Raw genomic sequence first — 23,794 nt, forward strand, 5'->3', positions numbered from 1 at the left:
AACAACAAAAGTGGCTCATCTTTCCATTATTTTCCATCGAATGAGGGTCTTAAAGCGTGCGAAAGCGGGAAACTCGGATCAAAAGAAAGCGATGGGAGTCAAATTTCCTCCTGTAATCCCCTAAAAATTATATTTCCAGCTCGCTCTAGTAGTAGCCAATAAACATCAACCTATCTATGACGTAGACAGTATGTGATAAAAAAAAGTTACGCTATCTTTCTATTTTAAAATTTGAAATTAATCGTGAATATTTATATTTATACCAAATGTTTTATAACTATATTTTTCTTTAATATATTTTTCAATAGTTGATGAAAAAACTTCATATACGTAGAAAATTCTGACACTATCTCTTTAAACTCAACAAGTTTTCATGAACAAGAGAAACCGAAGAACCCGGGGTTAAAGCTATTTAACCAGTGGGGGAGAGAACTTGCAAACTCTATACGAGGAAATAGTTGTTCAGAGTTTTCACAAGCTGGAATCGAACCAGGCTCCTGTTGAACCACCCCTCAGTACTTTTTCCCACTTTACCTAACAACCTTTTGTATGAACCGTAATCTTCGCAGTACGGTTTGCATTTTACTCGCCTCCACCTTTAGGACATCTCGGCAAAGACGTTCTAATGCTGAGATTTTATTGGTCAGATCGGATTTTCTAACCCGCACCATAGTCACAATGGCTGGTGCTAAGCGTAACTGGATCGGATTTTGCTTTCCGGGGGAATTTAGGAGCTGGTGAAACTGAAAGTAAATTCCGGCCGTATTGTTTCGTTCCTTTTTCTTTAGGACTGCGGGACTCGAAGTCTTCAATTTATTTCTGGCTCCGGGGCGTTTGACGCAAAAACACTTTATAATAAGAGTTTGCCTCCGGCGAATAATGAGGAAATACTCGTTCCTCCTACAACAAGCAAAAACCAGGACTAGGACTCCCTTTTCTTTGGGGGCGCTCGGCTCTAGTTCCTGTCGTCTTTAAAAAAGGAAATTGGTGGACCGCTTTTCTTCTTGGCCAGAAGGGAGTCGTTGTTTACCTGTTTACGCAAATTACATGTCTAAAACGGAAGTTTCCAAACAAATGTCTCTTTGAAATGGAATTCTAATGCTGTTCTTCTCTTACTTCCTAACTTAGTCTTGGCGGAAGTACACGGCGAAACAAGAAGTAGGCCTATAGAGTAATGGCAATGTGATGTCACAAGACGTAAACCCGTGCTTTTTCTTTTAAATAGAAAGTTTGCGACCAAAATGGCGGACAAGGCCAAAGCTATAGAATGCTACTGCTCAATAGGTGAAGTAGACGGCCCGTACTGGCGAACGTGGTCACAGCTATAGAATGCTACTGCTCGATAGGTGAAGTAGACGGCCCGTACTGGCGAACGTGGTCACAGCTATAGAATGCTACTGCTCAATAGGTGAAGTAGACGGCCCGTACTGGCGAACGTGGTCACAGCTATAGAATGCTACTGCTCGATAGGTGAAGTAGACGGTCGGTGAATGTAATTCCGATACACACAAGAGGTCACGGACATTTAAGTACACACAATCTCCCCGATGTTATAACTATATTTTAAATATTTAATTTAAATTTGAACAAATTTTCAATCACTGAATTTTTCGAGTTACCTGGTTTTAGAAATAAGTTAGCGAAACACGAAAACGTACATTTAAATAAATTTTTAGACAAACCGAATATCTAGAGTTACCTGGTTTTAGAAATAAGGTAATGAAACACGAAAACGTTCATTTCAATTAAATTTTAGACAAACCGAGTATTCCGAGTTACCTGGTTTCGGAAATAAGGTTTTGTAAGATGGCTTCTGTATCAATTGGTACGAATTTCAAATATGACAATAGTGCGTACGCGGGCTATGAGGTTCCGCGAATTGGCCAGAAATCTCACTTAAAATTAACATTTATTAATGCGACCGAAAACGTAATTCAGAAATGATCAGTAATAACTAAAAATATAATATTCAACAAAGTCGCTCTTAATTTAAAAAAAAATATGGATTTTGGCATAAAGGTGTGCTCGTTTTTTTTGGCACCCAGAATTGACGGGCCTAAAGCGACGTAGAGAGCGAGGAAGCCGAAAAAAGGGAACGAATATGTACGGTGTAATATAAAGAAGAAGTCAAAAAAACAGCATCGACATTTTTGAAAAGTGACATCTAATGGATGCGCGCAAAAATAAAATATGGCTGACAACGAGGACGTTTTTCCAAATCGATGAGCGAGGGGAATGAGCGTGCACCCTGCCAAACAGGCTGATGACGATTAAAGAAGTCGCTCCAGCACTGCCTCCGCCCCCCTTTTCCCCCCGGCTGCAAAAATTCCCCTTTTTCCACAGTCATCATTCGAAAACCGTATCTTTAACCCTCGCCATTAAAGGCGGTTTTGACGCGTCCTAAGAGCTAATTTAAGATAGATTTCTGCACTTTGATTGACCAAATCGGGAAATGATTGGAGCGTCAATGCGTTTGAAAATGGCGTCGGCGCTGATTGAGGAACGATTCATTTAACGCGGTAAATTGGGGAGTAGAAACCTCCCTTTGGGGTATCGGCCCCGCGTCCATTTATTGGCTAATGTCTGACGCTTAATCTTACGAATTAGGGTTTGGTCTGTGTACAGGGACGTCGCTTTGAGATGATATATTCCCCGTGTGTTTTGGCGGGTTCATTTTCGAATGATTTCACTCGCCAGTTAAACTCGCGATCAGAGCCTGGATTTTTTAATTCGGCCTTGTTTAGCCAATTCCAATTATCGCAGCTTTGAGCGACTGTTTGAATTAGTCATTCGTCTAAAGTCGTATACGCGTATTTCGAGTTGATCTATTTGAATAGAGTTGTACCCTATAGAGGGAATTCGCGTCAACTATTGTAATATCGACCATAATCCATTTACGTCGTGGCACCTATAAATTAACGTTATGGAATTTGACAGGCGCGTCGACTCGGTCCCGGAACATGCAAATTTGGTGACAACGAAACGATAGATCGCGTTACTGTCTAAATATGTCAATAATGCGTTGAATTGGACGCCATAGCAGACACGGCGGCTGCAGACATTTTGTTGTGGCAAGAAACCTTTACGATAAAAATTAAGTCATTGAGTTATCGGTGGGGATCTAAGAGTTCATAATCTTCTTGGCTTATCAAAATTAATTAAAAGAAATTATCTTTTTCTGAAATTGTGCTTACTGATAAACGAGTATCAATACTAGGTTGTAAGGACGTTTGCTAAAATTAAATCAAAGATTAAAAAAATATGTTCATTGTTTCGAAAGATTTTCCTTAAACGTAATAAATGGTGTTTGATATTCCATCTGAAATATCTCTGTCCACAGCTCATAAATACGACTTTCTATCCCAATTGAGATTTGTGTGTATTAGTTTCACGTATTGTGTAGGCGATGCCGCCGCCGTTGTGGTAAAATGGTAATTGATATTTCAATCGACAGCCAGAATCACACCCTGGGTGGCCCATAGGAAATCTTCGAAATTGGAGCGCAAGTATTCGTCCATTTTAGTGCTTTTTAAGCGATTCACGTTTGAAATCTACATACATATAACAAAAGTAGCGTAAGACCCAAAAGTGTGTCAGCTGTACCTTCGCGCCTATTAAAATTTCTAGTGAGACCTAGTCACACTATAGACTACATAACCTACTAGTTGGAATAGTACTAGCAAAAGTCACATAATTACCAAAAGTGTGACAATCCCTGTACTTTCGTATGCTAAAGGTTTAATGAATGCTCGACTCGAGATCGACCACATAAAAGACTATTTATTGTCGCCTTTCTGGATCTTTTTTAAGTCTATGGTATTATATCTTAGGTAGATGGCGATAGCATCTCCATAGAACGACGAAAAATAACAAAATACACTAACTTTGCCCAGTGCTATTTAGTTCCTCCGTTGAAGGAGGCGTTATTTGTTGGTTTTAACTTCCTTCCCTCCCCAAGGCATACTTTCCCTTCTCCCCTCCCAACTTGTATTTCGCTGGTAACATTCATTCAGAAATAGGTCCGATTGACACACTTTTGGTAATTATGTAACTTTTGGTACTATAGCAACATTATATTTAGTCTATAGTCTGGCTCGATTATCTCTCTTCGATTTACTCGCCCGTTGACATACGTTCTAAAACGCCTCACTCGGCGGCGCTGGAGTACCTCGATATTGATGACGTATTTTCCGACCCCCCTCGTTTCCCCTTTTTACTTTGCGACAAACGCTCATTAACCACTATACCGTTCTGACACACTTTTGGTTCTTATGCTACTTTTGATATAAGGATAGGAGGAAAAAGATGCATCAATTAAGGTGATATCGTGCCCTCACTGTCTCTGTCTCAATTTTAGGTGTTGGGGCCCAATATTGGGCATGAGCTGTAATTTGCATCTTTTGAGGTTGGCCATTTGCCATGTGCATTATTTTATAGATATTCCCAACACATTAGGGGATTAATCAGATACTTATACATATATATTGTGCCGGAATATAATATATATATATATATATGTGTGTGTGTGTTTATATAATTACCTCATTAATATGGCTACAGGCTACCAAGGGCCTGTTATAAAAAAGTTGACTTTAAATGCTACGGCACCGTCAACAACGGGTTAAATGTAACCCGTCAATAATGTGAACCCGATCGAGTTATTCATAAATTGGGTGTCCGAGGCCAGATTATTCGTGGCCTCGGTAGTCCAATGGTAGTGGCGTTGGGACGGTAACCCAAATGTTGGAGGTTCAAGTCCTGCCCGAAGTTATATGATTTTTCTCAGTCACTCTGGTATGGAATCATGCGCTGAAGTATTCCTGGGTTTAAAAGAAACTTCAACAATTAAATTATGGGATTTTGTGAACCCAAATGTCCCTGACGTTGGTCAAAGTGCTTAACCACGACTTGGTAATCCGACATTCTTCAAGATGTGCCAAATTTCGAATACACATAATATTACGTAACACATGATTTTTAATATCTCACATCATGAGTCAAATACCAAAACCCGAGATTCGTCACAAAAAGTAGAACTAGTTAAGAAAAGCGTTCTTAAAACAATTGTCATTTTCGATTAGGCCTATATGTTATTTAAAAATAAATAAATAAAATTAATCTTTTGAAAGGTTTTCATGTATTTCATTCGAGAAATAATAATAATAATAATAATAATCAGCTAGGCTAACACCCAAGGCATCACCTTAGGCCTAAGTCATCAAGCTACTTTTGAAGAATTTAATTCAGGTGGCCGGGTTACAATGCGTAGGAGGGTGGTGGCAGGCCCTGCATGTCACGCGAGCCAACAGCTCCCTACACTAACTATTACCGTTAACCTCATCATGTCAAATAGAGTCATTGCTAGCAGATTCTTTTAACCTTAAATCTGTGAGCTTCGTTAACACTCGGACTAACTGGTTATCCATAAAGGGTTAAATCTCTGTACCGGTAGCCGTTAAAAAGGGTTTAATGTCAAACCCTTAATTAGTAGATAGGAACTATAAACGTAGTGTTATTACGCACCAACTGTTTTCCTTAGACGTTCTTTTTTCGCTTTTCTCAGTTAGGACTTAACTTGTCTATTGTCTCAATAAAAATACGTTAAACGTATTTCCTATAAATAAAAAAAAATAATACCGTTACAACAACAGGTGATCACCTTTCTCTGGAAATCAGGATGGTCCCAGTGACTCTTCTTACAGTTTGTAACAACCCCCGAAAGACTCCATTTCAAATACGCAATTCCCTACTTACGTGCGGAACCGATACTCTTAAATAATAGCGGTATTTTCCCAAAAGACGTAAAATCAAGTCCCGGTTCTCCCTTCAAATAGGTTTTCTCCGCGGTGCCCAATCGTGTATATAAAATAAAATTCCTCTATTCTTTATCGTTTCAAGTACTCTTTCTTGAAATTGTATTATCCCAAAACCAATAATGTTCTTTTTCTTCCGTGGCTTCAGCCGTGAGTTTCGGAATTTCGTCAACAAAAGAAAAAAATACTTATAAACTTCTATCCAATTCTATCTTTCGTAGAAAAAAAACCTCGTTTTTATTTAACTTCGTGCTCCGGAATTTAAAGCAACGAAAATATGGAAAACAAAAATCTTTACGTGTACGCACGTATTTCTTACTTTGGGGCATCTCTCGCTCTCCGATGCCTAGTCTTTGTTCTTTCCGGTTTATTTTTTATCCGGAGCGCGTTACGTTGTTGTTTTGGAGAAACAAATCGGGACCAACGAAAAAAGCAATCGTTTCGCGAAAACAGTGATAAAATATGGTATCTCTGATTTTTGAAAAACTCATATCGGCACGACGATTCTGCGTTTAATCGAGGTGTTAAACGATTAGCTTTTTCGTACAAATATTACTTAATTGGTGAACGCCTACAGTGATTACTGTTCGATTACAGTGATTTTTAAAATAATTATGGATCGATTACTGTGATTAAAAATGACTACGAAGTGATTACACGTTGATTACAAAATTATGACAGTGATTACGGAGTAATTACAGAATGATTACGGAGAAATTACAGAATGATTACGGAGTAATTACAGAATGATTACGGAGTAATTACAGAATGATTACGGATCGAATACCGTGATTACAAAATGATTAAGGAGTAATTATACGGGGTAATGACAGGGTGAAAACTAAGTGATTACACGTTGATTACAAAATGATTACGGTTTAACTACAAGGTGATTACGGTATGATTACAGACTGACGTCGTGAGTACTGTAATCATTTCAGTGATATAGTTCACCAATTAAGGCCCTGGATTGGTATTAATGAAGACCTACCTAGCAGTATAGTCGACTCTGAGACTAAACAGTCATGTTTCACTATCACTACCTATTAGAAATAACGTGGTACAGTCATAATATTAGTTTCACATTAAATGTGTTCGAGCAGCTACCCTAAATCGTCGTTGGTAACCCGGAACCAAGAAAAACGGACTTAAGAGCAAACTACTAAAGAGCAGGCCCAACAAGAGAGGGGGAAAGCCGGTACAAATTACCGGGGCCCGTTCAGTCTAGGGGCCCGTGCGTGTTTGAGCGAACGAGGTATTCTTCTCCCGGGTTTCAAATCTCCTAAAAAGTATAGTAATGGCTCTCTTGGGGCCCTAAACTTATATTTTAGTGGGGCCCGGGCCCGCTCACGGCCTCCCTGCTTAAGAGAAAACCACCCTAACAATCTCGGATATGTCAAATGTCCAAATTCGTATTGCGGCTTTAAGGGCATGATATTTCTTTTCTTTTGGTGTATTTTTAAATTTCTTGCCGTTACGATATCACAGATGTCAAGTGAACAATTTCTATGTTACCGATTTCTCACATATTGATATTGCAACCACGACGGCTTGATATTTCCAATCGATTTATGTATCATTTAGATTTCCTAACATAAGAAGTAGCAAGTGCCCAATTTCGGGGCCCACAATGTACCACTGCAGCCCGGGCCACGGTAAAATATAAATCCCGGGCACCAAAGAGACACATTAATACTAGATATAAATATATTTTTTGGGAGAGTAACCCGCGATAAGTATAACTCGTTGGTTTAAACCTGGTCCCTGTAACCGACTGATACCAACCATTACAACAGAATGAAGCATCTTATCCAAAGTTTAAGCGAACAGGATTTAGTGCTGTAACTTATGCGGTAGCAAAAATAGAGACAATAATTCACCTTTCATAGAAAAACAGGTACCAAAATCCTCCAGCCAGAAGATAAACCATTTCTTAACGCAATTTCACGGAGTCACATACGTAGAGGTGACAACAACGACGACGGCATACAACTAGGCTTCGGGTAAAACAGTGTTACGCTCGCAATATTATTCCATTTGAAACTAAAAACCAGCGCAAAATTATATTCATTTTAAGTTTCTATATTCTCGCTTTTAAAGTGACTGTTTGAGATTCAAGATATTTGATATTTTCGCAAATAACTTTTCTTTTTAGTAAAACCAAGAATGTATTTATTTATACTCAGGGAGAATGAATATGTCGAAATTATTTTTAGCGTTTCTCCAATTCCACCCGTTGGAGCCCCCGTTATGCTCCTCCGCTTTAATAAAATCAAATAATACTGCAATCTCATTGGTTCTTAAAAATTACGTTTTTCAACGCGATTAACGCAAAAAATAAGACCGCCTCCTTCTTCGTAAAACATTGCCACTGAAACCTACCATCTTTTGCATGCTCGTTTGAGTTTCAATCTGTGGTTTTTCTATTTTTTTTTTATTAATAAAAGCCATTTGTAACGACGAGTTAAAATCATAAAACCCAAACACTGATCTTGCAGTATATGTAGATTGTTTAAAGTATTATGTTTAAAATAGATTTTTCGGAAAACTGATATATTTAACTTAGCATATTTTTGCACCGAATCTGGTATTTATTCCCGGCTTTAGAAGGAGGGGTGGGGGGACCTCACGGTTTTATAGATAGTGTTTTTCTTCATTTCTTCCAGTAGATTACTCTCTATGTAGCTACCTACACACTTTCCTAATAACTTCGACAGAAATAAAAGCTTTCCATAGTGCACTTACCTTTCTTTTCTGTTAGAATAAACTGTCTGCCTCCCCCCACCAATCTTTCAGTGTATATCATATATACACATAAACATATATACCTGAGGTTATATTCCCTTTAATCAACCGCTGCAAAGTACGGGTACTAGTCAAGTACAAATCACCCAGAGCCTATGCGGCTCAAACTAATTTTATCAACCTTTGGGTGGTTCCAAAGATGTAGCAAAATTAATAATAACCTACATCGTTGTAAGTGACCAAAATTTCTACTCTCTAGTTTTGGTTTTTGTATTTTATCTTTAATTTTTTTTTTGGAATTGTGTAATTTCGCCGCCAATAAAGGCCCTTTAAAAAACAAAGCTCTCAATAAATTTGGAGGACTGGCTGCATTTAAGTTGAAATAATAATAATAATAATAGTGTTGTAAGTCGGAAAATTTTCCGCGGAAAATTTTCCGGAAAATTACCGAGGCCTTTTTTCCGGAAACTTTTCTAGAAATTTTTCCGCATTTTATTTTTCCGGAAAATTAACAACCCTAAATAATAATAATAATAATAATAATAATCAGCTAGACTAACACCCAAGGCACCACCATAAGCCCAAGTCATCTAGCGACTTTTAATGCCTTTAATTCGGGAGAAAACCCCTTTAACCAGTGGAAAGAGAACTTGCAAACTCAACACAGTAGGAGTGATTCGAGTTTTCACCCAGTGCCACAAGCTGGGATCGGACCCGGCTTAAAAGATTAGTGGTTTCCGGAAAATTACCGATGCCTTTATTTTCCGGTAAATTTCCGTATTTTTCCTAAAAAAAGAAAAAACGTTTTAATTCCATGATTAGCCTACTATTATTCGCAAATTTAAATTTGGCGGCAGCGTCGCCTCATTGTGCCGAATTCAAAAGTAAAAATAAACCTCTAGACTAATCTAGAATGAAATCCCTTAAAATATAGTATATTTTTAAATTTTTTATTTTTCTAATTTGCGGAAACTTTACCGTATTTAATTTTTCCAGAAATTTTTAATTTAATATCCATTTTGTTCCGTTACCATAGATCCCTACATAGCAGTCTTTTATAATCAGACTATAGGAATATTATCTTCAAATTTATATTTGAAGTTACAAAAAAAGTTATTTGGTTTATTTTAAAACCAAATAGATCTTAAAAGAAATTGATTTGAAAATCTTCATCGGTTCATTGTGTAAATTGGCGCGTGCTTGCTCGGAAGGGATAATCTTATTGGCTAAGACAAATGCGGATAAATATTGCTAAGCCCACGTGATTCTATTTTATTATCAGAATAAATAATTACACGTGCGACGAAAAAATGGGCGATATCATCGAGATTCACGCGTTTTTAATTTAAAAACCCTTCCTTTTGACGGTTTTTATTTTGGAGCGAATAATTTCTTTTAGCGTCTATTCTGAAACTTTCCGCATATGTAATTTATCGATATATACGGTTCCATTTCACGCTTCGGCCTTTGGGTATTTTTACGTATAGTTTGATTATCAAAAAAGCTTTTGGAAAACTGTGCATTCAGCGGAATGTAAAACGGTGTTTCAGCCCAATGTTTTGGTTTTGCTTACTTCTTTTCAAAACGCGTTCGTTCGCTTTGATTATGCGGGTATAAGCAGACGTTATCGTAAACGAAGTTTAACAACGCTGATGGTATCTGCTGCAAGGTGATTTAGCCGAAGCTATCTTCTAACAGGGGCCGTTCACAGGACCTCTTTCATTTGTAATAGCACTATCAATCTGAACATTAAAAAATTATACTCATAACTAAGCCTATTAATTGTTTTCACTGTAGACTTTTTCCCTCTTTATAAAGTTGAGTTGTAAATATGTTTTATGTAAATATGTAGTTAATTGAAAATTATATTTGTAGCTCACGAACTTTCCTCCCTGATTTAAAAGGGATTCTTGTGAGAGTTAATGAAAGTTCATTAATTCATACTATAATCAAAACTAACGAAATTCTCGTAATTTTGTTATTATGCTGTTTACTTTCCGTAATCATGTGTCAAAGTTAATTATTCACGTGATGGTGCGTCGCCATATTAGGGTAAAAAACCACGCTAGCCCTCATATTGTAGCGGTAGTAATTTTCAAATGGGTCAATTTGTGTAGCTTATAGACTAGATACTGTCTATGTAAGTGATTACACCTTTAGCATTACCAAAATCTGTAGAGTCGATACACGGGCTTAGTGGAAGTGTATGTTTAGGCTCTCGGCTTTAGTAGAGCGTCACGAAATTTGTGATAGGTCCCTTACCGCGTCGATACCAGTTTCGAGTAAGATTGTACACGACAATAGAGAGGCTAAGCCAGCACCAGAGAATGTCCAGGAAACGTGTAGAGGGAACTTATAGGTGGTGCAGGCTGCGCACACACAGGTACGTCTACAATGCTACAAGTTTCCCCTACAGGTTTTCGGGCGGTGGCTTAACCTGCCTAATAACGGATCGCGAGTATAGGCTTAAAATCGGGGGCGTGGCACTTTGACCTGTGGCTGGAAACTGAGGCAAGTTTTGAAAGATAACTTGAGGGTGTTTTTACCTTTCTCGCGTTGAGTTAAAAGGAGCACGCAATATCGCGAGCACCACCAGGGATCTTACGTTTTTGAACGTTCATCGGTGGCGTGTACAGCAGGTACTTGTTGAGTAATGGGACACTACATACGAAAGAATTTGAGTAACTCTCTGCAATTTAATCAATTTTAAAATTCCGTCGAGTTTTTTGTTGTAAAAAACACGAAAGTTTGGCTGGTTTACGATGTTTAATATCTTGATAGTTTGATGTACTCCGTTCACGCGATAAATAGATTATCGGTTTTTGGCTATACTACAAAATCAGACTATGAGTGTTCAGTAAATATCGAGTGGTCCGGAATTTGCCAATTTGGTGGACAGGATTTTGAATCTCAAAGTTAATTCAGAAATCAGAAACTGATTTTGAGATTAGAAAGCGCAATTTTCGTGTTGATTTCTGGTTTTTTAGTCCGATTTTCGCTCAGATTTCGGGATTTTCAAGCTGATTTCGAGATTTTTGAATGTCGGATCCCTCGGTAAATATATCTAAATAACTTTCAGATACATCTTTTTATATAATCGAAAATGTATTAAATTGTAGTAAAAAAATAGTGTATAAAAACTCAAACAGGTTTTAAACAAATTCGAGGGAGTAGCATTGTTTAAATATTAAGTTGAAATAATGAAGTTTTTTTATTTTTTTTTTTTTTGGTTTTTGTTACTTTTGTTCCATTTTTATTAAAAATATTTAAGTACCTACTTAATCCGGGCTTAACGTTTTCGAATATTTTGCATAACACTGGTAAATAACGGTATTTCGGTAAATAATGGTATTCGCCGCCTTTTTAAGCGTTGTGTTTTCTATTGGAAAAAGCATGGGTGGCGTTACTATAATGTTTAAAGTTATTTACACTAGAAATACAGTACGTGATGCCACATGAGTAGCTAATATTAACGAATTAAATTCTAGCTCTATCCAATTAAGAATCTAACTTTGTATTTAATTTTATATTATATATTTTTCAAAAATACAATTATAACAAGTACCGCCATCTATTATTTAATGTTAATATTGAAAAATTTAAATGATTTAAATTAAATTTTCTCTTGCCCCGGTAAATTAGAATACATAAACGGTGGGGTGGCGAAGTGGTTAGCACTTTCGCCTCGCAGCAAGAGGAGCCGGGTTCGATCCCAGCCTGTGTTACTGGGTGAAAACTCGGAGCAACTCCTTCCGCGTTGAGTTTGTAAGTTCGTTCCCCAGTTGTTTAAGGGGTTTTCCCCCGAGCTCTTCGGTTTCCTCTTCCATCAAAAACTTGTTGAGGTTAACGGTAATAGTTAGTGTAGGGAGCTGTTGGCTCGCTAGGCATTTCGGCTGCCCCATGGCAAAACCTTCTAACCAACAAATTTGTGAAAAATTAGATTTTTACGCATCAGTATTACTAAGGCATGTACAAAAGTACTGTACAAGTTTCAGGTAAAAGTCATAAATATTTAACTATTTATGACTTAAAAAATGGTTTTGGATTTTATAATTGTCGCATTAAAAACCACGTTAAAATCTTATAACTTAGGTTTTGAAAAAGTCAAATATCTCAATTTTACGATCGTGTTAGTTAAAAGGTTTTGCCATGGGACAGCCGATTTAGGGCCTGGCCACCACCCTCGATAATAATCAGCTAGGCTAATACCCAAGGCACCACCTTAGGCCTAAGTCATCAAGCGACTTTTGAAGTCATTAATACAGGTGGCCGGGTTACAATGCGTAGGAGGGTGGTGGCAAGCCCCGCATGCCACGCGAGCCAACAGCTCCCTACACTCACTATTACCGTTAACCTCAACAAGTTTTTATGGAAGGGGAAACTGAAGAGCTCGGGGGAACACCCCTTAACCAGTGGGGAGAGAACTTGCAAACTCAACGCAGAAGGAGTTGTTCCGAGTTTTCACCCAGTGTAGTGCTCCGCACGGCTCCGGCTCCGATCAAAACGGCTCCGGCTCCGGCTCCCTTAGTTTTAGACCGGCTCCAGGAGCCGGCTCAATTTCTATAGAGCCGGCTTTTTCCCTTTTTGCATCAAATAGTGGAAATGTTTTGTAGTAGTCGTCTACTATTAGCGGTATGCTTTCACAATTATTGTATACCAAACTGACGTTCATTTGTCTAAAATTTCAGTATGGACTGGTAAACGGTTTCAATCTCAAATTTCTGTAGTGTGTTCCTATTTGGTTTATATTTACTACATTTAGTCAGGACATGAAATAAGTACAGGACACTGGACATTGTCCGATAAATTTTGCATATGTTCGATAATTTTTCAAAATCTTAGGGGGGTCATTGGACATTTGTCCGACAACTTTTTCAATAAACTTGGAATGTTCTTTTCTACAAAATAAAAATATAAACAATTTTGCCAAAAATATGAGGCAGTACCGAGTTACTGAAGTTGATACTTGATGGTCTATTATGTAACTGTGAATCTGTGCTGTGGCTGTGCTAAAGAGAGAGGGATGGCCGCCTGGTGGGTAGTGGCGATCCGGGGACGCTGTGTTGGAGCCTCAAGTGCAGAAGCAGAAAGAGGCTTCAGTATTATGAATAATATAAAAACCAATAAGCGCGCTATAGTATTTAAGTATTTTGCATGGTCCTTCCATGACAGATTTTCAGTCAGAAAAACCTATTACACAGTGTTACAAAGAAAAGGGAAGATGACTTGCCTGTAAAAATTAGTTCCTATAGTTATAGAAACTAACTTTGCATAGATCTCATTTTAAATTGATCAAAAGTTAATCAATTTTGATGTTTTTTTGTATACTTTTATCTATTTTTGGCATTTTCGAAATTTTTAAATTTGTTAAAAAAAATTCACAGTGGGGGAAGGGAGGGGGGGGGGGACTAGGAATCGGTCAGAATGTTATTTTCAATGGGAATATTTCAATTTGTTGTTGTCAAAAACATTTTTCGTTGCCATGGGAAAACGGTTGCCCATTGAATAAAATCCCTACCAATCCGCCGAGTTTGAACAAAATCGGTGGGTTACACTTCGGGATGTCTCCTGTCAGTGACTGCATCCAATTTATAACTGATTTAACCAACTTCGGATTATTATGGAGCGCGATAGGTCGGTCATTAATATTGATATTGATAACGAATTAAAGACGAAGAAAATGATAATGGCACGTCTTCCTCCGATCAAAAGCAAGCGCAGTGTAGAGTTTAAAAAGTTTGTTATGGAAAGTTGAAAAGACAAAATGTTTGGTGTTTCTGCGTAATTTCATTTTTAAAAATGAGTTTTGTATTTCCTTATATTAAAATACCCATAATAAAATGTTTATGGAGTATTCGTTCATTTGTTAATTTATTGTTTCAATTGTTTTTTTAAGAGAATAGAGCCGGCTCCTGAGCCGGCTCTTCGGCTCCGGCTCCGGCTGATACGGTTGGCTCCGGCTCCGGCTCCTTAAAAATCTGGGAGCCGACGTTTGGCTCCGGCTCCGGCTCTGGGTTTTTTAGGAGCCAACGTCGGCTCAAGAGCCAGAGCCGGCTCGGCTCTTTCCAAAGAGCCGGATCTGCGGAGCACTAACCCAGTGCCACAAGCTGGGATCGAACCCGACTCCTCTTGCCGCGAGATACTTCGTTTATATACTTACCAAAGATCTTTATTTTAGGATTAAAAGCTTTGCAGTTTCAAAATTTTCACTATTTATATTTGTAATTTTAAACGAAAATGATTGATCCATGTGGTTATAATTTTCAACTAAAAGAGCAGATGAAAATCACGAAGTTCCAAAAACCCGCGAAATTATTTAAAAAAAAACGAGATGGCGCAACAAAATAATATCCGGTGCCCCTAGGGGAGTTAAGCTCGGGGGGAGGAAACACGTTACGACCGAGCCAACGCGAACTCTGCATTGAAATCTTAGCTCGTGGAACATCCTTTAGTGTTTAACTTAACTGAGGTACACGTTTTATTATTAAACCAAAGGCTCCCTTTTCGGCAATAGGAATAAAAGTGGGCGCATTTCGTATGAATCGCGGAGAAAGAAATATCCCCAATTAGGTAATTGCTCGGAAAGGATTTTTTGACAGCCGCGTCGTCTGGCTATAATTCTGTAGCAGCTCGTGTGAAATGTAGCGGCGGAAATTCGTTCCAAAAGGTATCTTACGCCGATAAATAAAAAACGGGACGGCCAGGGAGTGCCCGGACAAAAATGATATCCGCTTTCTTTCTTTCGTTTTTGTTTCGCCACAAATCTGGGTCATCCTCACTCGCCACTTTCTTCCTTCCCTTTTCACGCTACTTTTTCACACTGCACTGCTACCACTAAAAAATGGTTACGCGGGACAAATCAAAACCCGCTCGTCACATTTCTCACGCCTATATTTGGGAAGCTCTATTTTTGAATGCAAAGAATCGATCGAAGATTTATTTCGAATCTATAAATATTTGAAGTTGTGTCGGCGTCAACTTTGCTTTAAAATTTACTTGTTTCTATTGTCCCCTTATTTGCTTTATAAGAGGATTTATGTTCGATGCTGATACCAAATAAAAAATGCAATAGAGGCCTGTAACGCCACCAAGCGTTCAAAACTGATAGGCCTATATAACCCCCGCATTGAACATAGGGATGTATTAGGATAAATAAAGATACGTAACTATAGAAAATACGATAATACAACGATCGTTGTATTATCGTCAGCTGGTAAGTAAATAAAGTTTTCGCTTTGGTAACTGAGATATTTTATAATTAAGTTATTACGGGAACTCAGATAATTTTAGCTCTGTCATGAATTAAACACTAGCTAGCTTCCTAAGGCAAAGTCCTCGTTAGCTAGGTGTTATTTTTTGTTTTCACAGGATATGAGTTTGTACCGCCATCTGTTATTTTTTGGAACTTTTATACCGTGATTTTTAGAATTCGTCTGCAATTTTTTCCATACCATTAATTATTTAAAAGCACGTGGGTTGGTTTGCCCTTGGATAGAGCGGGGAAAAAATAAATTTCCGGTGTTTCGGACTCACTCCGCTAGGTGGGGACGTGACAGGGCATTTGTGTGTTTTTTCGCCCGTGGAAAATCCTTTAGTGTTTAATCGTTCGTCGTTCGCATGAAGATATTGACCGAGATGGTTATTTAAGGTACAAATATTTGAGATAGCATAAAGCTTAGTATTCATTAGACGTGACTCATTGCAAAGTGTTAAGGCTGGTTTTCACTAGGGTAGAAACGAAGCGACGGCGAGCATCGACGCAAAAAAAGGCCTAACACTTAATTTCCATTAGCGCGCGTAATAAAAAAAGGTTTGTACGTGCCAAAGTTGAGTGAGGTGCCGTTGTGCGCGGTAGTAGAAACTAAGCGAGGGAACGGTTTTTGCGTCGCCGCTCACAGTCGTGACGTTTTTCCACTGATGCGCCTCATAATGTATTTTTCTTTACGCACCTAAAATCGTTGGTACTTGCCAAAGCTGATATTCACGGCGTCACGAGTTTTTTTGGGTTGGGCCCACCCAGCGGGAGGAAAACACTTAAAACGACTACAGCATTACTTTTAGATTTGAAATTCCCGCCAAACTAGCTAAAAACGTCATAAATAGGAGGTGCAATAATTTTGCGAAGAATTCAATAATTTTTTATCGTCGATACCATAATTTCCGTTTTAAAATCTGACAGCGCTGGGCCCACCTTAAAAAACCCACAATAAAGCCCACTTTAAAAGGTTCAAACATGACGAAAAAAGTGTAAATTTATAGTTTAATAATTAAACTATATTAAAGAATTTGAAGAATTACACTTTAATTCTTTAATATTACAAAAATATGGCTTTTTAATAAAACGTAAAATACATTAACAGTGTTTTGGTAAACACTAACCTAACAGTAACAAGTTAACAGTGCTAACTAAACAGTAAGTCTTAAACTTCTGCAACTTTCAATCAATATTTAGCAGAACATGGAGCAGACGTTTCTTTACGTCTACGAAAGATAAAGAATAAGGGCGAGAAATAAGTAGTGTTAAATTGAAAATAAAAAATAAAAATGAAGTAAATCATCGATTTAGGGTATCATTATAGGTTAAAAAAAAACAATAAAACCCAAAAAATCAAAAAAACGCAATAAAACCCAAAAAAGCCCCATGGGGTGGGTTGCCAACACCCTTCTAAGCGTAACCCAGCCACTGGTAATTACCTTCACAAGTCACTATAGTTGACTTAAGCCTATGTGGTTTCTTGGCTGATTATTATTATAATTATTATTATTTTTATTAATAAAACGCGTATTTATATTTTAATAAAAATGGTAGAGTTTGTTTGTGATTGGATAAATTTAGTTTTATCTCCGCCGGATGGTTGGAAGAATAAGCGCGAGCGCCATCTTTTGACAAAACCGAGAAAGTTTTGAACGTGACAAAAACCTTCGCCTATTCATCATCCGTTAATACGAGCACGCGCCCCCGAGTCGACAGTGCTTCGGAAGGCGCCATCTATTGTCGGAAGCGGCCCCAATGAGCGCGCCTTGCTCAACGCCGTCAAATAAAGTTAGCCCGCTTGTCTAATAATCGTCCCAATTTTATTCCTTTATCCGTCCTCCACTACGCAACCCTGGAGATAAAAAAATGTCTTTGATGCTCCATAAAGGGTCATCCCGTTTTCTTCGTCTCTTTTTTCCCTGGCCCATTGTGTAAGTCTGTCTTGCGGCGTTGTTCCATTTGTCTGTCAAATTGCTTAAGTATGAATATCGAGCTTAGTGACGGTGGCCCTGTCCGTTGTAAGTTTAAAGAATGCTCGCTAGACCATGCTTGTGATAGATAAGGCGTCGTCGAGGTGTTGTTGTGAAAGTGACGGAAAGTGTATCGCTGGTAGCAGGAATCCATACCTCTACTTGGAATGCTAATCCTGCTGTATCGGGTATAGTAAGATTACTCTGACGGCTTTGGCCCCGCCTCCGAGACAAAAAATCCCCTTTGCAAGCGCTCCTCTCTCGCGTTGTTGTTTGTTACGTTAACATAGTGACGTCAAAAAAACCGTCAGCCACATCGAGACGAAAATCTGCCGCGATAAGCATTCCAAGTAGAGGTATGGATTCCTGTGGTAGTACTATGTTCGCCTTGTGAATCAAATAAAATTAAATGGCCGTTAGGTTAGGTTAGGTTGCGATTTTCTTGTATATTATTGTACTATTAACTTAATTTAATTTTTCATATAATGGCTTATGGGAAAACCGCCGGTCGAATGGGACTGTTCGGTCGAATAGACTACAATCCCTGAATACATCCTTGGTCTCGTTCTCAATGAATGTCCGCCGTTAGAATTATTAGATAGGTTTTATTTCGTTTTAGTATATAAAAATGGGGCTAAGAAGTCGACTTTCAGCGTCTCATAAAGGCGACTTCGGTCTGGGGAGCGTCTCCTGGCGACAGACGATTTCGCTTAAGATCGGCCCTCGCCAAACCGTATAAAATAATCATGGCTCAAAGCCAACCGTGTCGGTCGAAAAGGGAAAAGGCATCAGCCCTTCCACATACAGACAATCACGTCGCGTTAAACCTACAAAGACGTAAATTACGCTGTTTACACATAATCACGACGAAGATTCTACACGTAAATTACGTTCAGTTAAGCAGTGTTCCGAAGTGGAGAAATCCAGGTGGCTAATAGTGTGGAAAAATTCCAGCCTGGACAAAGTTAATTTAGCGGCTAATTTGGTCAAAAGTGGCCAATATTTTCTTTCCATAGATTCTGATTAGTCTGTTAGATGAGAAGTGTGTGGTCTATATATTTAATTGCAGTTGTAAAAACCCATATATTGTTGAAAAGAAACGCCCCTAAACAAACATATTTACGAACATAAGAATTGTATAAAAATGGGTAACCCTAAAAATGGTATGGCAGATCATATTTGGAAATCTGGAAAAAATGAGCACCACACGATCAATTTTAATGAACCAAAAATTTTATATAGGGAATCTAATTATTTAAAAGAAAATTTATTGAAGGTGTTTACATAAACGATATTGGTAGACTTAATCTAGATGAGGGGAGTATAACAGCGAAACTGTGGGGGGTGTTTGATAAAAAATCTTGTATCCGACCTGTAGAAATTAATTTGTTGTATTTGTTTTAATTTTTTAACTTGTATGTGTTTATTTTGTTTCGAAACGTTACATATATTAGTAACGTTGCATTGTTTTATTTAGTTTGACAAAGACCAGCGGGTCGAAAGCTCACGATAGTTTTAATTAAACTGCTAATTTTTAATATCCATGTGTTTCCTCCGTAAAAATTTTTAGTCTGTTTTTTCTTTGGAAAATATAAATACTAACCCAAAAAGTGTTACCATTTTACCCAAAATATGTTCCAATTTACCTAAATGTGGTCCAAATGACCCATTTCATTATTTTCAAATTTGAAAACGAGAAAATCCCATGCTCTTTTAAATAGAGATTTTTTTGTTGTAAGTGGTCAAAAACATTTTCAGTTGCCATGCGAATGGGTAGTGCAACCCTGGGCAAACTACTACAGGACTCGTAATGTAAGCCTATAAAACTTTGTCTTCCAAATGTCGCGTTGAAATTTTACGTGACGGGCAGTGCCACCTAATGAAGGTCTTCGAATTTAAAAAATTGGGACAAGATGGCAGCGTTCATGGTGTTGGAGATTAGATATTGAAAGGTAAAATTAACGCCGAATTTTCATGTTAAGTTATACTAATCTATTTTATTAACTAATATTATACGTATTTTTGAATATCAGATATTCTTGAGAATAGATTTCAATCTATTCTTTGCGAAACGGTAGAAAAACTAGAGGATGCGCAAAATAGCCCTCGAAATGGATTTTTCCAAAAGGCTGTTAAATTACATAATATCGAATGGATATTCAATAGAAATAGAACAGCTCAAGACGTAATTTTAACTTCATTAATTACTGGTAAAGCTAAATTTTCTATGAAAAAGGGCATTATTCTTCAAAATCATAATCTTCAAATAACATTTTTTCGGAGCCATAGCTAAAAAATTATTTATTAACTCGTAAATCAGGTTAGGGAGATACTCGCCATTTTGTACCAGATTTTTAACTCTCGCGAATTACGCACGGTAGCGCTATAGTCGAATAGCGCGACAGTTCGAAGATAAATACTCTATAGGAGCTTAGTATAGAATTGCGAGTCCTGTAGTAGTTTGCCCATGGTGCAACTACTCCTTTTCGGAAATTTAATTTCTAATATAGGTCTACATTACGCCCGACTTTGAACAAAATCGGAAGTAAACAACTCAGGTACTCTCCTTGTAAGTTATATTAAAATTTTCCATTAGCCACAATTTGCCATTGGCCTGGACTTTTCTATATAAAAAAGTGTTGTTTAGAAACACTGTAGATCTATCTCCCATATCACTAAAGTTGCGTGCTGCTTTATCATTTATAAAAATTCGTTTCGAGAAATAAATATAGCGATTTCCAAAATATATTCCTCCCAAACCATTTACAGCGTGGAAAACTTGTATTTGACTCGGCGAAATCGAAATTTCAACGACTTTTTTGTCCGTCGTTTCCACCAGTACCGTTTCGCTTGAGTTTTTAACCCTGAAAAGCTTTCTTGGGTTTAGAACTCCAAATAGTTCTATCAGCTTCACTTTCATGATTTATTATTAAAAAATTACCCAAACCTGTATAATTTTTATGTTACATCGTCGATCCGAATAATTCTTCTCTCTATATCGTCTTATATCAGTCGCTACTTGATCGTAAAAGTCAATCAAGTCTAGAAACCAGGCCAGTAGAGTCTAGGTAGTTTAATTAAAAAACTGGCCACTGGCCACTTACCATTTTTAACCTTCAAAATAGACCCGACCCGAACAAGCCTATACTGAGAGAGAGAGATTTTTTATATTTCTTTTTGCTAACTGCTAAATTCGCTTCTTCTATACTGTGTGTAGAGTGTAGAGTAGACAGACCCACGACACCCAGTCACCCACCCATACACGCAATTGACACAAGGCCAAGCACACAGCATAGAAACAAAGACCAAACAATTTTAGGGATTAATATATAATTTTTTTAATGAACTAAAATCTTGAAGGCAAAAAACTTTGAATTAATTAAGTGCTCACCAGGGCCACTAACACCCCAAGCATTTAATTTTTAAACTGGCGATGGGCTTGTGATAGTGCCTTATTTCTCACACTGCTAGAAACCCCATTACACAAACTACTTTATTGTTTTATATTTTAATCACTTCTTTAAATTCTGAACACCGGAACAGAGAGTACGGCGTTTGTAAGTACAGAGTACGCGTACTCTTTTTGTACAGTCAAAGCTACAGGGTTGTATTTAGAATATTTGCAATGATAATCTAATAATTCATATATACTAAAAAAAGGTTAAAACAAACGCGCAAATTAAAGCAATGAGTCAGCCATATGTAGAAAAACTTGAGGATTATTATCTCAAATTTCTTTCAAAAATCACGTATCTCGACTTGCTTGACTTTTGCTCTCAGGTATTAACAGCCGGTATCCAATTGTATTTAAATTCACAAGATAAAAACTGGTAACATATTATACTGGCGCTATATTTTAGCAAGCAGGTGACAGTCAGTTTTGCTTGCTTGGAAATATTAGTGGTTAAATGCTTAGGTATTCCATCTGTTTAGATAATTTATAATTTGATAAGAATTAAGAACCAACGACCAAGTGTATTATTGGGAAACTAAATCATATAAGATTTGATAATATTTTCCTTAATTCAATAGAAGAAATTTGTAACGCACCTTAATTTCAAAATATTGAATTATCGCGGAAATTTATTTCATAAAGTAGTAAATTAGTATTTGTCTGGTATTTGAATAAATGCGTGTGAAGATTAATGTAGTTACCAACAATTCAGCAGAGCGCAAAGCTATTAGAGAATCGATTGTTCTCGTTACGTTTTTGCCAAAGCTAAATTCCCCGTTTCATTGATAATTTCGAAGGCGCAATATGTCTTATACGCAACCAATTGGTCCGGCGACACAACGGCATTCATTGACGGGGCGCGTGCTTCGCGGTAATCCATATACGATAATCAGCGTTGCGAATCCGAGCATCAAGAGGACACGACACTCCCGAGACAACGGTGAAAATAATCATCTAATGACGTAATTTGATTTGAGACGAACGACTACTAAATGGGAGGTCCGGAGTCCGCGACATCTTGTCGCTGGCGTGGGCGAGATATTGGGCTCCTTAGCTATCCAACATTTTTGGCCCATTGCCCCTTCAACCCCTCCCCCCCCCCCCCGCGAGGCTCTCTACTCTATATGCGCGTGTCCCGATAGTAATAGTAGTTCGTCCCAGTCATCCATCACTCTATTGCTAGCTACCGGTTTGCCGAATAAAAAGCCCCAGCCGTATAAGTAGTAGTCGTGATAAAGAAAATTTATTCAAAATGGAGATTGCCCTAAAACATTATTGATTCCACCCCTTCTACGACCCCCCTTACCCCCTGACCCCCGCAGCGCCGTTCCCTGGTGTCTCGTTCGAGCAATGACTCCATTGAATCTTCTCCATTCTCTTCGTTTTCCTCTTCACCGATTTCGCTCTTTTTTAAATCGTTACATCGCCCATCGATTTCCCCAAGAATTTTCCCAATGTTTCTTCCTCCGTTCCCCTCTTCAAATCAAAACGAGCATCCCGTCCACCGCCTCCTCCGGACTTTGGGAGTTGATTTTCAGTTGCCTCCTACCAAATATTTCCGCCTTCTTTATTGGGTATCGCGATTCCTAGTTTAGGCGGATATCTGCTCCCTGGAGAATTTTGAGGAAAATTGTTTTCGCTTTTATCATTGATTTGGCATAAAAATCAATATTTATTGGTTAATAATGTTTCGATTTATCTTCCCGAAAACGGTTTAAAATTTATCCGATTACTTTTTATTTATTTTGTATCGGATATTTTTCGCTATTAGAGAGGTGAAGTTATATAAGTCCCTTAGAAACTCCGGAATGCTTTGAAAGCGTTACCAATTTAACTTGACGAAAGGTTCACGAAGAAACTGTTTCGCCGTGGACGTTCCCGTTAGCAACGTCGGGTGCTTACACTCTCTATTAAATTGAAAATCTGGCGTGACCAAACTGGCGATTGGAATTTCATATCGTTCAATATCACACGACCTGTTGTTTCCATTGAAACGGCGTTGCTCTAAAGATGGATTTCATTGCGTTTTCATTTTATTGACCTTTTTGTTTTAAAGGTAACCGCGCGTACCTTCGAATAACGGATCTATGACTCGGAGTGTATTAGCTTCCATATAAATTTCATTTCCTATTGAAGAATCGGTTAATTTAATCTCGGGAGTTATAAAGCGAATTCGATAACTTTATTCGGAAATTCGAGGAAAAAACTAAAAGTTCCAAAACATGTCAGCCATAAAAATAGAAAAGTTTTAAATTGATTTCGACAACTTAAATCTTTTCGGTGACCATCCCCGAGAGAGTATAAGGATAAGAAGTTTTACGTTGTGATTCTATTGGAGGAAAAAATTATCAATTAAGTAGATATAATTTAATTCAGTATCTTACTTTCGCACCTAAATCAATTTACTAACTGTATCTGACAAAGGAGACTACCCGAGGTGGTTATCTCCGATTAGGTTCAAACTCGGGTGGTAAGTAGACCTTCATGTAACTTGAAAATCCCTAAAAGGGTGGACAGGAATGGGCTTTCGTTTTGCCATGGCAACCAAAAAGGTTTT

The 23,794-nt window shown here is 37.8% G+C and overlaps 1 protein-coding gene across 1 annotated transcript in view; it reads left to right on the top strand.

Annotated features, from left to right (window-relative positions):
- The window catches only part of LOC149947309 (uncharacterized), a 112,606-nt gene that overhangs the window by 48,234 nt on the left and 40,578 nt on the right, over nt 1–23,794 (top strand). The gene's annotated exons all lie outside the window — the stretch shown is intronic.

Source organism: Leiobunum rupestre, chromosome 4 (genome assembly GCF_980474605.1).
Source record: "Leiobunum rupestre chromosome 4, qqLeiRupe1.1.hap1, whole genome shotgun sequence".
In the NCBI taxonomy this organism is placed as follows: domain Eukaryota; kingdom Metazoa; phylum Arthropoda; class Arachnida; order Opiliones; family Sclerosomatidae; genus Leiobunum; species Leiobunum rupestre.